General features: G+C 39.4%; 1 protein-coding gene across 1 annotated transcript in view; it reads left to right on the plus strand.

Moving 5' to 3' along the window:
- The first annotated feature begins 5,736 nt into the window (after nt 1-5,736).
- The window catches only part of SNTG1 (syntrophin gamma 1), a 1,226,946-nt gene continuing 1,214,743 nt past the window's right edge, over nt 5,737-17,939 (plus strand). The window contains exon 1 of the mRNA XM_073679284.1: nt 5,737-6,129. The gene's annotated coding sequence lies outside the window, so the exon portion shown is untranslated. The remainder of the gene's footprint in view (nt 6,130-17,939) is intronic.

Here is a 17,939-nt window from a genome sequence, read left to right on the forward strand (position 1 = left end):
CCTATGTGGTGCCTTCCTAGCGGGTGTAGTGAGGGGCTGCGCCACATAAAATGTCAGAGCCTCCGGTTTCTAGCTGAGGGTCGTTTCCTGCCTCCACTAGTTCGGGGACCGGTCTCCCCCTTTGGCCTGACCCCTCCACGCAGGTGGATTCGGGTGTGCGGTGGCGACTCGCCCGTCCGCACCCCTGGGATCCCTTCATTCCTCGTTCCTGGAGCCTTCTCCGCTCCTCTTCCTTCCTTCTCCCTCTTCCAGGCCTGGGCCTCTGTTACTAGGCCCGCCTCCGGAGCAGAGCTCATGCAGAGCCCCTGCTCCCTGCCACTTCTGCTCAGACTTCTCTGCACTGAACTAAGATGGTGCCCACCTTTTATACTCCCTTCTCAATGCACCCAGGAACTGCTTCCTCCCTGCTCCTGCACTACAGGGTTCCCCTTCCTCAGTGTTCCCTCCCCCCACTCCAGCCAGGGACAGGGACTGTCGTGCCCATCTCAGGGGCATATTGGTCGCCCTGCCCCACGGCAATGTGGTGTAATGCATGCAGGTGTCGGGTCCTGATCCACACTCCATCCTTACCTGAGAGTGAGATATCACACCTCCGGGTGAGGTGCAATACGTCTGTAGCAACCGAGCCCTCAGGGTGCTACAGTTCCATTTATCTTCAGCCTAGGTGACGTATTGCGATACAGGGCCGTGATTTTGGCTATAAAAGGGTCCCCTAGACCCCTACCCCAAGCTTTTTAAGAGAATCATATATGGCGTGCCAGGAGACTCTATGGAATGCTTTCTCAGCATCCAACGAGAGTATCTAATTACAAATTTTTAACTGCATCTAGCCCAGGAAATACTTTGTGCCTAGTAGCAGTGTCTGCTAGTCAGCGGATTATCCCGGCTGTTAAGCAAGCTACACCACCTGTAGTTTAGACACTTAATTTTTTCAAAGGAAATGCTTCGGGACCATGGGATACTTAGTGAAGAGCATCAGGAGGCACCCCAAGGCATAGGGGCTGGGACTGGCAGTAGGATGCCTTGCGGTGGACAGCCGAGCTCGATCCTTATAAAAGCTTTTTAACTGCAGCAGCTTTAGTGGACGCTACTGGAGCTGGAATTACCGCGGCTGCTGGCATGAGACTTGCCCTCCAATAGATCCTTGTAAATGGATTTAAAGTGTATTCATTCAAATTAGAGAGACAATTTAAATTAAAAAGCTTAGAGCTGCCTCCACCACAGGGGGGCTCGCTCGACCCACCATTGGGAGAGGGGGGCTGGCCGTCAGGGTTCACCGCGGCTCTGGCACAAACCCGGCGACACGGAGGTGGCACGGGCAGGAGCGGACTGGCCGTGTCGGCTTCTCACTTTTTGGATTTTAGAAGGGCATGACATGCCTATATCTGTGTCTCCCCCTCCTTTTACTCCTCCACCTCTTTTATTTTCGCATGACTATATGTACTTGTCACTTTTCCATGTGTTAGTTATGTCTTCTGAGCAGTTTGTCAGCTTTTGGACACCTTTGAAGGTGTTTTCTATGTGTTTCTATGTGTTTTTGTTTGCCTGCCATTGGTTTTAACGGTGTTCGAAGGTGTTCGACGAACAGTTCGGCGAACACACGGGTGTTCGACGAACCGAACCGAACTCGAACACTACGGGGGTGGCTCAACACTAATCAGCAGTTTGTTTTGTTTTCAAACAGTGACAGCTATTTAGGATAGCATTATACCACTCATTGTAGACTTTACCACTAAATCTGAATTCAAGGGTTGTTTCTGTTTATAAATGAGAATGGGATCTCTGTGTTTTGAAATCCACCATATTTTTAAAGAGAAATCTCCCAAATTCTGAAACTTAATCAGTAGTGTTTACCTACCAAAGTGTGCAAATTGTTTGAAATAATTTTTTGAGTTTGCTTCATTGCTCCAATAGTCTAATATTAGACGCACCACCTTAATAAAGCAGTCAGTTATACATGCTTACTATTGGGATGTGTTTCTACCTGGTTCCATCCCATTTGGAAAAGGAACATGGACTTTTCTTTTAATTTTTTTTATGAGAAATAAACTACATAATCCTGAACTTTGTGAAGGCACGTTATCTTTTTTTCTTCAACTTTAATATAAAAGGACTTTTTATTTTTGGAATACCTGTTTTAATTTTCTATTCAAGATACACCCCACAGCCATACTGTCATTGTTGCCACATATTTGTTACCTGGCGTGAACCTACGTTTATCAACTTTGCAATGCAACCAAGTATTTTAAGTTTCATTAACTTACTTTTCATTTTGGTTGAACGTCATTATTTAAAAAAAGAAAGCAAAAAAACAAGTGATTAAGGTTTTGCAATTGTTTGACTAGTCGCATATAAGAATCATAGGTGCTTGCTGTTGTCATAAATTACTTTGCATGTGTGTACTAACATAACGACCACTTTATCTAGGGTCAAGCTTTTTTGTCAAGATATACTAGGGAGAATTTTAAATCAAAAATTGGTTAACTTTCTTAATAAAGTTTAGACACAAATTAAACATTATACTTTTGTCCAAAATGTATGCTAAACCCAAACATGGCACGAGCTGCAACAGACCATGGCAGGGTGATAGAAAATAACCTAATATCATGGATAAGAAGGTAGTCGCCAATAGAAGCAAGTCTAACACCACCGGTAGTGCTGGTATCAACCATCTCACCAACAGTAATACCAAATGCAAGTCATTTGCGGAAGTGAGTGCGGAATGGAATATATATCCTATCACTCACCTCAATAACAGCTGGATGATGTAGATGTAGACTCTGGCAGCAACACCATCAGCTGGAGACAGTGTTATGCTCAGCCCACCTTCTCTACTGCCATAACGGTTAATGTTGTGCACAGTAGCTAAGGAACATTCTACACCAGAAAAACCTCTTCCTGTTTATATTTTGGAAGACATGAACAGTCAGCTTTTGTTTTCGGAAGACATCATTTCCCGGAGGAGATGGACAACACATTTCTAATGCCAACCTGTGTTGTAGGCTCTGTGAGCCAAGGCAGTAAGGACCCTGTCCATGGTAGTAACACTCTGAACCAGGGCAAACCTCTGGGTAAGAATCAGGCAGGAGGACAAAGAGTGCTGGCCGTATTAACGATACACAGCGCAGGCACCATGCATTAAGAACATCCACATCTTTCACTGCAGTTAGCTCTGGAGCAGGTAATGCCACACATGCTGTTGGTGGAAGAGCCTCTACAGAGTCTGAAAGGTCTAGACGCTGTTTTGGCAAGATGTACGTACAGGCTTCTTATGTTTTGCCATTCTTTTGCAAGTTGCCACCAGAACATTCTTTGACACTCTGAAAGCTATGCAAGAGTAAAATAACCTGTGGACATATCGGCTCTTCTAGACTAGGAACTATAGCTTTCTGTCAGCACATGAAGCAACATCACATGCACATTTGGCAAAGTCAAGCCGGTCAGCAATCAGAGCAAGCCTGAAGTTATCCCCCTTCTTGCCATGCTCGTCGCTGTCTGCCAAGCTGCACTCTTAGGAAGCACTTGTTATCCTCACCATCATCATCATTGTCATCCTCCTATACTCGATATAGTACTCCAAGTATACCTTCTCCTTATCCATTAATCAGGCAAATTTCCATCAACAATTGCATGCTGAGGAAAAAACTGTATGTTCACTGTCATCCACTGGTTTGCCAAATAAATGTGCATCTTATCAAGTTACTGGTGATGCATCTTATCAAGTTACTGCCTTATCAGCTCATGGATTCTTCTGCCTGTGGAGAAATGATGACGTACACTCACCCTTGCTAGATAATATCAAGCTGCCATTGTTTCTTCCAGAAAGGGGTGACTAATCTCTGTTTTCACAGAAGAACATAGACCGCTCTCTCTACATGTTTTTGAACTCCAAAGTGCACTGCACTATAGATACCTGGTGCAACAAATATGGCAATGGACAATATATGAGTTTCACAGCTTACTAGGTGAATGTTTTCAGCGGCAGTGATGCACCACCAAATCTGGGACAGATGGTGAGGCCTCTGCAACTAGAAGCTACATTTCTTTCCACCACTAAGTGGCGGTTATTTGTCTCCTTCTACACCTTCTCCAGATCCTGTTCAACTTATATGACCTCATCCCCAACAAGCACAGAGCACATTATTGATTCCACACAGCACCCTCATCTTTTCTTTCATGCAAGGCAAAGCACTGCCAAGCACTTTTACAGCTTGAAAGCCTGGGAGAGAAAATCCACACGGCAGAAGAGTTGCTGCTGTGCATTAAGAGGCAACCCACCTGCTGGCTCCCAGTGAACTGCTATTTAAAATTGTCATGAATGAAATGTGAAAAGATGAGGCGCATCATGCACATCTTCTTCGGCTGCTTAACTCTATTCTGTGGCTGAAATTTGATTGACTTACAAGAGAAATGAACTATTTCCATGTTTACAGGTTAAAGCTCTCCTGTTTGCAATGGATTCGGGACAACCAAACTATAATTTTATTGCTCCTTCTTATGTTTTATTAATGCTACAAACTTTGGCTGCTTGTTTGTATAGGAAGAAGAGACGTGTGTGGGTGAGGAGTCATCTGGCTTTGTGAGCCCCAGTCAGTATTCCTGGTAAGGTGCTAGGGTGACTGTTGCTGTTTGAAGTGAACAGTTCTACCACTTAAAGGTCCATGTGTGCTGTCCTGTGGAGATTGTCACCAGGGTACCAAAAAAGGAGAGTGAGATTACTGAGAGAGTCTTTGACTAGGTGAGAAGACAGTGACTTGCTAAATGCTTCGTCACGGCCAGAGTTCTTAAAGAGATTGTCCATTTTAAAACTACAAGTCTGCAGACACTCTATGTGACTTGTGAACTCTTACATAGCTTGCACTGTGCTCTGTGAGGATTCTCCGGTGCCAGCACCCGAAGCGATGATCATGTGACCTCAAGTATGAGATATGTATACTCCTGGCCATATTCCAACTAGATGGCTGAGGCCTCTACCAATGCATCTGTAATGAGTGTGGCCGGAAACAGTCTAGTTGAAATGTGGCTGAGAGTATTCGTATCTCATACTTGGGGTCACATGACGGAGACTCTGGTTACCAAAGAATCTTTACAATGTGCAGTGTGAGCGATGTGAGGGTTCACAAGTCTGCAATCACATAAATTGACTGCAGACTTGTGGCTGTAGACCAGTCTTTAATGCGTCCTTTTCATATAACTTAAAATGCTAGCTTCTCCAGAATGAAGCAGCAGAAGATTAAAATGTGCTGATGGGTTTACATTTCAAAAAACCTGCATGTCCATGTAATTAGTTTGGTGAGGGGTTGATCTTCCTGACAGATTCTCTTTAAACTATAAAAACCTATTAAAAACAGATCACTTAGACCTGATGAGACTTTGGAATTCCATGTCAGAATGGCTGTATGATCCCAATAGTAAAGTGAGTATTTTATGAGTCCAACTTTAGCAGGACTCATAAACAGATGTTCAAGGTCAGATCTAAGTGATCTATGTAATCATGTATGTAGTTTTTGCATTGAGAATCTGGGACTGAGTAGCAGAAAAATCATTCTGTCAGTGCACTGCTTGCAAGGAATGATGCATAGAAGAACACCTGCTGCAGGATAATAACTTGCATTATGAATGTTATCAGGACCTGGCCACTGACTATTAGCAGTTCCCAGTAAACTTGCTGTGTGTAGATGCAGGTTTTCTTGTCACACTCCATGTCAGGTTTTGTGACATGTCACTAGGGGAGTGTCTGCCTGTAGATGGAGATCAGAGGCAGAGAGGAAAACTGCAGCTGTGTGGAGAGGAGCTGAGCTGGTGCTGATGTGGCTGCTGTGATGCTGCTCCACAATCCAGTGCAGGCAGATGGCAATAGCAGGGCTGCACTTCCCATCTCCTCGCTGGGGCTTGCAATGACCGGTGTCTATTCTCTGCTGAATTAAGCAGCAACTTCCAAGAAACACTCTCTCATCACAAGGAGAAGGGCTGAGTGTGACTGAGAATGGATTTGCAGGCTAAGAAGATGCCCCTAGAATAAGCAGGATGAGGTTGAACACGTTTTGGAATTAGATTACCAGTCCATAGGAGTGGATGCTCTCACCTGTTCTCAAGGATTGCTACATTATCCCTGTATGCAACTGACTGGTAAGTGCAAGTGATTATAGTCATTTTCAGCTGGGTTGCTGGGGTTTCATTATGTTGTATTTTCCTACATGCAATAGGAAATCCTGTAGGTTTCTAGCAGTAAATATAGCTTTGTTTTACAATGTGATGTTTAGGAAACATGATATAGGATGCAGGCAGCAGTGAACGCAGTGAGTGCCATAGACTCTGACAATAGTTACTGCTTTCTATATAGTCTCCATCACATTCATCCAACATATTACAGCTGACTGTATGCAATGTACATTCAGTATAGATAATAATGCAAGCAACACTTTTTCTCACCTGTGCATTGCATGCATGCTGCTATAATGAGCTATGAACTAAAGAGCCATAGAAAGTTCTTTATAAGTCACTTCTACATATAATTACTAAAAAGGACCTACAAGACAAAGCTACTTCTATAATGTACATACCATATGTGTATACAATGTGTATAGTGTAAGTGTGCTGGGCACATGATGCAAATACTTCATATAATAATCTCAGCTCCTTGATAAATATTCAGAGGAAAACATTCAACTATAGCAAGTAAAGCAGTTATCCAGATTTATAGTGCACCAGTGACATTATACTAAGAGCTTGATCAATTCCAATCATTTCTGTGTAGGAGGTGTGAGAAGAGTTGGTGGTTCCTATGGGCTTTTAAACTTGGAAAATGATTTCTATCACAGTATGAATGTGACTGTATTGTTGCACAAATCACTGCACATCTATCTATCCATCATCTTTATATATATATATATATATATATATATATATATATATGTATATATGTATATATATATATATATATATATACGTATATTGATCTATCATCTTTATATATGTATATATATATTGATCTATCTATCATCTTTACATATATATATATTGATCTATCTATCTATCATCTTTACATATATATATATATTGATCTATCTATCTATCTATCTATCTACAATCTTTCTATCATCTATCTATTCATCTATATATCTAACTATCCATTCATCTATCTACCATCTTTCTATTTTCTATCTATCTATCTATCTATCTATCTATCTATCTATCATGTATCTATCTATTGATCTATCTATTTATCTAGCTATCATGTATCTATCTATTGATCTATCTATCATGTATCTATTGATCTATCTATTTATTTATCTATCATGTATCTATCTATCTACCTATTTATCTATCTATATATCTCTCTATCTATTTATCTATATCCCATATCTATCTACAGTATCTATCTATCTATCTATCTATCTACCTACCTATCTATTGATCTATCATCTATCTATCCATCTATCCCTCCATCCATCCATAGACAGGATTTCTATTGCTGGACTGTAGAAACCTGCTCTTTTGAGAAGTATTTGAACAAGATTTTCTTTTCTGTACATGGGACACAGTGAATGCCACTATCAGTACTTTTTAAAATTTTCTTGATAAGCTAATTGAAAATAGATCACTGAATCTCACATTTTGACATTTCAACTGAAGCAATGACAGAAACAAAGGCTCTCAAACAAATCATGAAAATATATGAATGGTTGGTCTGTTAGCTGAGAGATTTCCTTGAGGCGCAGCGTAGACCCTAATGAAAATGTTTGCACTGTGGAACTTGCTCTCCTATTTTACTGGGGGGTCAGAAGGTGAAATAAGAGGAAGTAAATCTGTTACAAATGGAAATGGGGTCTGGAACTAGGCACATGAAAAAAGAGGAGATCAGACTGCTGATTTAATAAATGAGAAGCCAGCCTTCTGCCTGCATTATGCTGTGTCTAGTGAAATATTTAATGTGGTGAAATATTTAGTCATATCTTTAAGCGATCTGTCTTGTCACGTTCTCTTCTCTTAGTCATATTGTTCTCATATTAATTAAAGCCATTTCTTCTTGATAACAGAATCGTTTAATATACAGTCATGTACATTAACTTTTCCTACAAGCAGTAATCCGTGGGGGATACTGGTGTGCCAAGTGGCCTATTTCACATAGAAAAATAAGACAGTATTAACTGTGCTTTGTATGCGTGGAAGTTGAAGTTTTGGTATATATATGTGTTTATGTTTGTGTCTCTATGTCTTTTATGCACTCATCACATCCGGTGCTATTAATATAAATTGATTTATGGGTCTTGCTAATGGAAAACATTGTTCCATTTAATCTCATTTTACTCGTCTAAAGCCATAGAAAAATAGAGTCCATTCTACGCTATTAATCATGAAGATGAATTTTATTGAATTTTTCCCTCTTCGCACATCATAATGACCAACAGTGCTAATGAAGCGATATAAAAGGTGCATGAATATCATTGTGTGTTTTTGACACAAGGATACAAGTCGGCGTAAATACAATGTAATATGAGTGTGTTTATGTGAACATAGACTGACAGGAGAGCAGAAGTCATTTTTCTATGTGTCATGTGAATCATTCTGTAGTTTAGTTGTTAATTAGTGTGCACGGGCATGAACGCAGCGTCTCCTACATCAATCTCACCTCCACAGAGCTTTTCTCCATGTACTCCACAAATTATGGTATTGTAAAACACTCTTGCATGTGGACGGCTCAGATCATAATGACATCACGTTCCCTCAAGTAAAGAAATAGATTGAATGGTAACCAAGAGATTTTTCAAACACTGTCTTCAGCAAAAATGGTAAAAGAATAATAATAGCAAGATTAAAAAGCAGCAAAACTACAAAGCATAACCACTATATTACCGTACTTCTAAAACTCAGAATAAGTCTAAGAAGCATAATGAATTTGTGTTAGAAATGTTAGCGTCAAACATAAAAAAATATGGCCCTAAGACACAGTGGAAATTAAAAAATTGTAATGACTAGACAGATAAGCAGTACTAAAATCCACTGGTCAGACCTTATTACAGTCCTATAGCTGTAAGGAGTATAAGGTTTTATTGGTGATTTAGACTAAATTTGCATCCTAATTATCTCATACAACTTTTTTTCTTTTTTTCCCCTCTAGAAATCAATTTACATGCTTTTCTAAGTTTGACAGACCAAGATATAGCGAAATAATTGAAACATCAGTTTAGTAGGAAAAAACAAAATATGATCATATAGTGTTCATAGTAGGAAATTACTTCATCGCACAAGGCCGAATAAGTGGCCGAAACGTCTACTACTGTCCCCTTGAAACTCGGTTTCATTATCTGTTTTTGCTTATAATAAATGACCTTTGCATTCACATCACTTGAGTGTGCGATGAAGGAATTTCCTACAGTGACTAGGCACCTGCTGCCCATTACATCAACACCTCAATCCTGACAGAGTGCATGCAAATCTTTGCCTTTCTAACTATATAGTGTTCATATACATTATATGGCTAAAAGGATTGTTCCATTAAGTTCCATTGGTGAAAGAATGGCTCACCTACTTAAAGAAGCACTCCCTTCAAAATTTGTATCCTCTTAATATATTGCAGTCATCCTATTCTGTAGCACTGTGTATGTACAATTGCTCATTTTCCCTTCTACCCACTTAATTCATCTGTTTTCCATTAGGGCTAGGACATCACGTGATTAAAACCTGACTTGCTGAATCTTTCTAAGGTCTATGTAGAAGTGAGAGGTCAATTTTCCCTGTATGAGTCATAATTCACTGCAAAGGTCAATGGCAGGGGAAGGGGTTGAGCAGCTAGGTCAGGAGTTTAAGAGAAGAATGATTTCTGCAGGGACAAGACACTACCTGTTGCTACATAGAGCAGAGAAAAGAGAAGAATTAACTGGGTAGAAGGGCAAAATGAGCAATTGTAAGTACAAAGTGCTATGTAATATGATGATTGGAATATATTAAGAGGATAAAAGCTTTAATGGGAGAAGTGCTTCTTTACTTTGAGTGGATATTGCATTAGGATGTAACAGTTGTAACAAGTCAGTTTGTGAAATGTCTTTCCCCATTAGCATTATAGGATCATTTGTGAGTGGTACTATTGAAAATTTCAGAGCTGCAGCATTTCATCCATGAAAAGATAGACAATGTAAAGTTAAAAAACAGAGACATCGAGTGCTGAGGTTCATTGTGCATAAAAATCACCAAAGCTTCAATCCTCCTCCGAATTAACATTAGCAAAAACTGTATGGCAAGAGGCTTTATGATTTGAGTTTCTATTGCCAAGCAGCTACATGCAACTGTTACATCATCAGGCACATTGCACAGTGTCAGAGGAAGTTATGTGCAGCCTGCTGCCAATGGACTCTGAAGCTATGGAAACTTGTTCTGTGAAGTGACAAATCACAATTCTTTATCTGCCAGACTTAGGGGATGCATTTGGCTTTGGAAAATCAAGTAGAACATTACCTGCCTGACCGTATTGTGCCAACTGTATAATTTGGTGGAGGAAGGATAGTGTTATAGGGTTGATATCCATTGAATAGGTGATAACTTGCTTTCACTGGACAAGCCTTTTAAAGGAAATCTGTCTGTAGTAGCATACCCTCCTAAGCCATTTATATGGACAGGCAGGTCATAGAAAGTTGAATAAAATGAGACCTTGATATCTTCGATCTGATTATATATCCAGAGAAATCCACATTTTTAATAATATACAAAACCTAAAACAGAGACAAAATGAACATATATCTTGTTGTAAGTAAACAAGTAAAAGCAAAAGTGCATTTAAATAACACATGGTACTTCGTAAATACCGTTTCTGATAAAAAAAAGTGTAAAAGCCATCCCACCAGAGTCAGGGTGTACCACAATCGGGATGGTCCTAACCTCTAGTATTAAAACCTTTCCATGCATCATAGTGACGTTAGTGTGAATAAGCAGGTTAGGGTCCCAAACATGGACACATAGCAAATGGAAAGCTATGTACATGTAATGTTCAGCTCAAAGGAAGGGAGGCCACACCCTTACCTGCACTAAATGTAGAATCTTGAAACTGAACCGAAAAATTCTGGTGGGATGGCTCTTACACTTTTTTATCAAAAACGGTGTTTACAAAGTACCCAATGTTATTTAAATGTACTTTTGCTTTTACTTATTTACTTACAGCAGGGTATATGTTCATTTTTACTCTGTCTTAGGTTTTGTCTGTTTAATGACCAGTGTGAACATGCTCCTATTTTGCCTGCATACAAACTTATACTCCAGTTCATTTTTTTCTGATTAGTTTTTAATAATATGTAAATGATCTGTTAAGATCTATGGGCTGGACATAGATCTGTATAAGAATCTGCCTCCAAAGCATATTTTAAATGAAAGGGGGTGTTACCAGTGTGAGACATGTAGATCAGGAGAGCAGACTGTCAGTCATTGCATGTCTCACACTGGTGACACCTCCTTTCATTTAAACTAAGCTCTGGAGGCAGATTATCATGCAGATCAGCGTCCGGCCCATTGATCTTAACAGCTCATTTACATATTAAGAAAAATTTAGATATCCCTGGAATATGTCATTGGTTCACAGATAACAAAGTATCATTTTATTCAAATTTCTAAGACTTGCATGCCCATATAGACGGCTTAAGAGGGTTGATCCTACTGACAAATTCCCTTTAACCATTTGCTACCATTACCCCATTTTTCTCTACCAAACAACCCTTTTAATTAGTTCTCAGGTGAACATAACTAAGCTGCATTTAGGGTGTAAAAATGTGAAGGTAGCAGGAAACATACTGTAAAGTAACTAAAATATAAAAAAATTGACTGTAAAGGCAACCTATCAAGTCATTTTAGCCGCCTAACTGCCCCTATGCCATAAAGTTTGACATTGCCTGGTTACTTTATATTGCTGCCAGCCTTCTTCAGATACCAGCACCATATCCTTGTGCTCTCAAGGTATACACAGCACAAAGAGATTTTCTGTGCCAAGTTTAATCTCTGTACTTCCATGCGCTGCTTTCCACTGGAGTGTCAGAAAAGTCCCACATGGGCAGTACAGCAAAAAAGCCACGAACAGCACATCTCTCTGCAGAACAAGGCAAGTGCAACACATGCACAAGATCTGGAGGAGAAGGCTGGTAGTGATGTAGGGTAGACGGGATGTTAATCAAGAATAGAAGTTTGAACTTTATTAGTATGTGACCACAATCCGTAGCCGCCTGCGGCCCCGACTCTGTTGCATAGCCACGCAGCTTTTTTTTCACCTGCGGACTTTCCTCATTGATGTTAATCTATGGGGAAAATCCACATGCGGACCCGCAAGAGAAATTGACATTCTGCGGGTCTGAAAGACATGCCACATGTCAGTTTCTGCGGGTGATCCGCAGGTGCACAGAGAGGCATAGTGGACATGGGATTTCTAGAAATCCCATTCCCTATGCTGTAACATCTGGACGCTGCGGGTTTGACTCTGCATAAACACTTGGCCTCAAACCCGCACCGGCTCCTGATCATGTGCACATATCCTATGACTGGCCTGTCGAAGGGTATCTTCACACTGCATCTTTTTAGCCTTCCAATTGAATTCCATTGTGAAGTATTTAGCCTCTTCCTAACAGAAATTGCCTGAATATTGTACATTTTGCTTCTTTTTAATGCTTGGTGTCTTTGAAATCCTGAAGTGTTTAAAAAACATTCAAAAGCTGCAACGTTTGAGCAACAGGTCGTTTTCCCATAAAAATGAATAGAACCATTCTTTTGATAATTTTTAGCGCCTTTTCTGCTATTTTGTTTTAGCCCACCCACTAAAAAAAAAGACAGAAAGAAACTCAGTGTGAACATACCCTATTTCTTCCTGTAAGTGGCAACATCGACATGACTTTTTTCAAGTTTAAAAAAAGTTGATTTAATTGTTTTTGTTGCATTTGAACTTACGACACATGTTCGGAAACTTTGTCATCATATAATCTATTACTGCATGATGGCCGTCTAGGAGGCTAGAATGATCTGACAAGGTTCCTTTTAAGATTTATTTTAGTTGGTTGATCAATTTTATTTGAACAGAATAATTGGTTAAGTAATTGTTCAGGAGAACTTAGGAGATGCTAAAAAAGAAATGGCTTGGCTCTAAACGGCATTCTGCAGCTAGCTTCCTCTGTACATAGAAACTGCAGAAACTACAAAATGCAAAATTAAAAAAAAATAAATCCAAAATTAATTTTATGAATTAAAAGTCAATTCACGGTTTTGGACTGCGCTAGCCGACATGAAGATCCTTGATCCAATAATATAAAGGAGTGGTATTTATTCCAAAATGCATTTCCATGCCGGACTGGTGTCTTTCTCAAGTGTAAAAACCTACTGTACAGAAATATGGCAGTCCTGGTTTAGAAACGCATTGTAGAATAAAAACCGCCATGGGCAGCAGCAACTGTTGTTGAGCTTTCACAGGGGTTGTGCCTTCACAACTCACTGAAGTGAGCATATTACCTGGATCTAATACATATTTTTATACCCTATGGTATGGCAAGCTCTGTTTCACTATGGTTTTTATCTAAAATTGATTTTATGTGAAATTCACAGGGGGAAATTTATCATCAGGCATATAAAGTCTGATATGTGTATGCAAAGGGTATAGTGGATACATATTCAAAATTTATACCATGCCAAAGAGTTGTGACCAGCTGATAGTAGGAGCTCGGCAGTTACCAATAGATGTCAGTGCTCTTTTCGATAAACTGCATACATAGTGTCCAAGGAAATAAATGGCTTCTAAATTCTAAAGGAAAAAGGGAGCAAAGACTGCTTCTTTCTTCTTCAAAGAAACCTCCTTTATGAAATAAATCTAGGTGAAATAAAAACCTTTGGAGGAGGTTTGATGATTTTTCTTTTGTCTTTAAGCGAAGTGCTCCCATTCCTGGGCATTTGTATACTTTTTCTCTATTCACACTGTATTTTCACATTTCCATCTACTCCCATTCCCAGGTATATCTGTGTGTCATTCGTCTGTGTTCATCGTGACCGTATTTGTTTGATATTTTCCTTGCTGCCATTAAGCATGGGTTGAAACAAGCGTATGAAGAATTGTTCAACCTTCATCTAGAAAACTAGGACGTTTTTCATCTGTATTGCAATCTGTGTTCATCTGTGTGTGCTTATTTTATGTTTGGTGACATCCATGTTTATACATCAGCATTTTAAAATGTACATGGTCAAATACAGTTTGCTAGGTTAATAATGGCAATATATCAATAAAAATCAGATACAATACAAATCTTCCGTGTGGGATCCAATTTTTTTTTTTGCAAACCCATTCACTTGAATGGGAGAGTCTCATCCGAAATACACACCCTAGTAGATGCTGCAATTTTTTTCTATGAAGACTCTGTCCATATGCAAAAACTGTCATCTGAACAGCTCAAATGAATTATATTGATTAGTGTGTTGTCCGACTTATGCTAGGACAGCACGTGTCCATATAATACACCTGTTTGAACAAGCCCTAATATGTACAATCGATGCTATTTAGGTTGGAATATCCAGATTTTAGAAAAGGAAAAAAAAAGGTTTAACTTTTCATGGAAGTTGTGCCCTACCTATTAAGAAGTTAATTTTTTTTCATATGCAAGAAAATAACTGACCTATTTTCATAAGTGTTTTGCATCAGTCTTTTATCAATGTTTGGTCAGTGTGTCCGTTTTTACCTTCAGTGATTTTCTCGCATGGAAAAAGAAAATGGCAAAGCTTCTACTACTGATTGCTATGTTATAAACATACAGTATATGGGCTGCACTTAGATGGCATCCATGTGCTGTCTATGATATTCATGGGCTTATAAATTGGTATGGGTGATTTTGATCCATGACTGATAAAAACGGATATATCCTCGTGATTCTACCGGATATGCAGTCTTCAACAATACAGCATCACAGATTATAATGGGTGCATGTTCTCTCTGTGATAACATGGATCGCATACGTACATGGAGAATTTGAGAAATACATTGATTTGTATCGTTATTCCTGAGGATGGAACAGTTTTTGCATTTTACACAATGTGTAATGTGGAGCAAGAAGCCTTTTTCCTATGTTATATCTTTGTAGACACATTGCCGAGCAGGAGAAAGTGGATGGAACTGTATAGTAATGGCATTTTATTCTCCATTTTGAGTGTATATTCTTATTTTTCTAGTTTATTTGTCTGGATTTTACACCAAGCCTCCTTTTCATTATCATTTATTTGGAAGGCCTGTTAACATTTTTAGTCAGTGTCTGAGATTTGTGTAGTTGCTACGTCAAAGATTTAATGTGGGCGTTTGAAGATAAAAGCGTCTACTCGTTCCAAGGTGCCAGATTTAGACTGCACAGAAAATGCTTGTAATATTTTTTCAGTTAAAACAAATCATCAAACATATAGTATATGTGCATGGTAAGTAATATACATTGTAAGCACATCTATTCTTCTGCTATTTAATCCAGAATGAGTGTTAAAATGTAGCATCCTAAAGTTACCGTAGATAATTAAGAGTATTCTTATTTACCTTTCATATTTTAAAGGGTTATGCTCCATAATTTAAACAGGTAAAATTGGAAAGAGCTTGTAAAATCAAGAAACTTTTCTATTTACTTGATATTAAAAATCCTCTTCATTCTCAAGATCCAAGTGAGTTTTAATTTTAAAATTTTTAATTTTATTGTTTACTATTTGTTGCCTAGGTTACTGGCCACCTTTGATTTAACAGTAGTGGCTAAACTTGTCCAGTGCTCACAAGCTCTTTCCTATAGAGCTTTTAAGTGCTTCTCTGAAACTGCCAGGATCTCGTTAGCCACCTATCCTAGCAAGCTACAGAGCCACTGCACTTCTCTGCTGTGCACAGATAGAGCTAGCGGCGCATATTGCCATTTATAAGAACTGTTAAGCAGGCAGGAGCATACCCTCTCCAGCAAGCCGTAAGGCTAGGGAATGGTGCACCCCTGCTTCAGAGGATGTGACAAAACCTTTAAGTCTTATCTACGTTTAAAGGAAACTAGTTGTATTTATGTTACTCAGACCACAGCATGAATAAGTGATGGGTTCCCTCATTGCAAATATCTATGTTTTACTATGAAATTCTGCATCATTTTAGTGAAACTTAGTTTGAACAGGGACAAGGAATATGAAAACTGAGACAATTAGTCAATGGAAAATATATAGAAATCTGGCACTCCAGAATAAAGTGAATGAAGACAAGTTTTATTAAATATGGTACATCTTGGTGTGTTTACATAATTTTTCGGTCAGAACGACCTTTATCAAGCAAGCACCTATGTGTGGAGGAGCGCCTGTAAGGAAAATAGCGCAAGGAGAGAGGGCTACTGCTCTTTAAACATAGGAGACGGCAGTCGACCTCTGTCCTTGTGCTATTTTCCTTACAGGCGGTCCTCCACACCTAGGTGCTTGTTTGATAAAGGTCGTTCTGACCAAAACATCACGTTAACACACCATGACCACATATAATAAAATTTGTCTTCATTCACTTTATTCTGGAGTGTCGGATTTCTAAATACTTTCTATTACTACAGAGTTGGACCCTATCCGATCACCCGAAAAGTAAACCAGGAGTGCCATATTTCTGATTATAGATTAGTCAATGGGGCAGAGCCTTGCCACCTCTCTCTACTCCACTGAGCTAGATTGACAGATCTTTCCCTATGTATACATAGGGAGAGACCTGATAGCCTAGATGAGTGGGGTGAGCAGAAGCCAATTGTGACCTTCCATGATGACTAATCTTGCTAGTCTCTTCGTTTCCAGCCCGTTTTCAAATGCTGAGTAAAACGTAAATGTTTGCAATGAGTAGCACTTTAAAATATGTATTATAATATTTCTATTGTAACTTTCACCCTTTTACTGGCCAGGGTAAAATATTAGTCCCAATTAAAAATAGTTGTTTAATTGAAAAAAAGCCAAATTACAGTACATTTCTGTGCAGTTTTTGATGTCCTATTCTTTTTCCAGCTAAAGCCCAAATTGTTTTCAACAGAGCTATGATGGGTATGGCAATATGGTTTACAAAATTATACCAACAAGTCTTGATGGGTCTGTTTGAACTTTAAAGAGACTCTGTCAGTGGGATTTGATTTCCCAACAATACATTTACATGGCCAGTTTATTCTTGCTTTCCTAAGAAATGAGAATATGAATTTATATGTAAATGAGGTTATAGATTTCAAGCCTCTGTCACTCCAGCCTAGCGCTGCCTCCTTCTGCTTGACTACATACAAAAAACTGACCAGCTGATTCAAACTAGTGTGTACAGGTGCAAGCTAACCAAGTCAATAGAGCTAAGAATATAAAGCTGCACTCTGAAATGTCAAAAATAGCTAATTTGGAAATAGGAACTGCATTACTGCCTTTTGACATTTCGGAGTGTGGCTTTATTATCTTACTTTCTTCTGCTTGGCTAACTGCCCTATTACCTGAAGTCACAGCATAGAAGCTGTCAGTCAAGCAGAAGGAGGCTGCATTGGGCTGGGAACAGAGCTGGAGTGACAGAGGCAACAGATCTACGTCATCATTTGCATAGCTATTCAAACGCTGATTTCTCAGTAATGTAGGACCTGACTAGTCCTGTAAAGGTATTGCTGGACTTGTCTTTGAAAGAGCTACATGCAAATATAAATAGTTTAGCAGGTGAAATCGTGATGATAGATTTCCTTTAACCTCTTTATGACCTATGATGTATCTATACATCATAGGTTGCCTCCCGCTCTTTGATGCAGGCTCCGGCACTGAGCCTGCATGTTTTCAGGCACATGACAGCTGATCTGATCAGTTGTCATGTACCACTAAAAGCCACGGGTGAAATCGCGATCCACCCACGGATGTTAACATGTTAAATGTCGCTGTCATTCTCTGACAGCGGCTTTTAACATGGCCGCGCCGGAAGCGCGTCACTAGCTCCACCCATTCGCCCC

The sequence above is a fragment of the Phyllobates terribilis genome, unplaced genomic scaffold, assembly GCF_046119375.1.
Source record: "Phyllobates terribilis strain yellow unplaced genomic scaffold, ASM4611937v1 Scaffold_4__5_contigs__length_816908805, whole genome shotgun sequence".
NCBI lineage: Eukaryota > Metazoa > Chordata > Amphibia > Anura > Dendrobatidae > Phyllobates > Phyllobates terribilis.